The sequence below is a fragment of the Colobus angolensis genome, unplaced genomic scaffold (genome assembly GCF_000951035.1).
Source record: "Colobus angolensis palliatus isolate OR3802 unplaced genomic scaffold, Cang.pa_1.0 Scaffold2, whole genome shotgun sequence".
Classification (NCBI taxonomy): Eukaryota; Metazoa; Chordata; class Mammalia; order Primates; family Cercopithecidae; genus Colobus; species Colobus angolensis.
The window spans coordinates 23089225-23090669 of NW_012115154.1; positions in this window are offsets into that span (position 1 = coordinate 23089225).

The window sequence follows — 1445 nt, forward strand, 5'->3', positions numbered from 1 at the left end:
AACCCAACTGAAATGACATTTCAGTGGTGTCTACTCTGCACCCCAGTGGAGAAATCTGCTACACCTTGTACTGTGATGTGTGCTCCCTTCCCCACCAACGAGGCGCGCTCAAGGGCAGGTACCATGCCCTCTTCACCTCTGTATTATACCTGGCACCTAGTCCATGCCTGCCTCATACTAGATGGTCAACATGTGAACTCATAATTCACAATCACAAGAGTCAGAGAATCAGATGTCCAGGCTCAAAACTTTTCAGAAAATATACTGTTTCAGATGAAAGCGGTTTGCCAAGGACATTTTTAAGCACTTAGATTTCATTCATAGTCGAGTAAATATGGTTTCAGTTCAACTTGTTCCAGGTTTTCAGTAACATTTGGTTCAACTCCCCTGTAAGAGCCAAAGTCCTAAAATGAAACATGAAGGCAAAGAAGGAGGGGGAAGAGAAAAATGGTGGATAGAAAAAAAAAAGGGGGGGGTGTCACGGAATCATCAATACTCGAAAAAGCTCATACTGTTACAGGCACTCATTTTGATCACTCCGTGTTCAGCAACCGTTTTACTCTTTAAATTCAAAGATATAAGTCTTTTTTTTGGGGGGGGGACGGAGTCTCACTGTTGTTGCCGGGGCTGGAGTGCAATGGCGCAGTCTCAGCTCACTGCAACCTCCACCCCCCGGGTTCCAGCAATTCTCCTGCCTCAGCCTCGTGAGTAGCTGAGACCACGGGCGCCCGCCACCACGCCCGGCTAATTTTTGTATTTTGAGTAGAGACGAGGTTTCACCATGTTGGCCAGGCTGGTCTCGAACTCCTGGCCTCAGGTGATCCACCCGCCTTGGCCTCCCAAAGTGCTGGGCTTACAGGCGTGAACCACCACGCCCGGCCTTGAAGTCTCTTTACCCTCAAGTTACAGAGCAAAAAGGATCCAAAAAAGTTGTTACTAAGATACAAGGACGAACCTCAAGAAGGCCAAGATCAGCCTTCTACAATTCCTTCTACACCATCCAAGTTTATCTGCTAAATATGAGTCTCCGCCCTTCCAGGCCTAATCTGATCACTGGGCATCCCCATCCGCCAAGGTGGGAGCCACTGATGTCACATCCAAGGCAACAGAATCGTACAGTTAAACTTTTGAGAAGGAAATATTTTGAAGATTAACCTGAAGAGGATATTAAACTAAGATGCATTCCTACCACGGACTGATAACTGTGTGACATCAAACAGATGTATTATTATAGGAATACTAAGGAAAACCCACAATATCCTTTGGCGTGAGCCCAAACTACACAAAATTAAATGTGTAATGGGATGGTGTTACCAGGGTACCGTAAAATTAATCGTTCAACTGGCAAAATCAAGGAAGACGAATGCCAGCCCCCACGTGCAGAGACACAGGTTGGAAGGGAGCGCTCCTCAGCCCCGCACAGGACGGCAGCTGCCCGGGTGGCG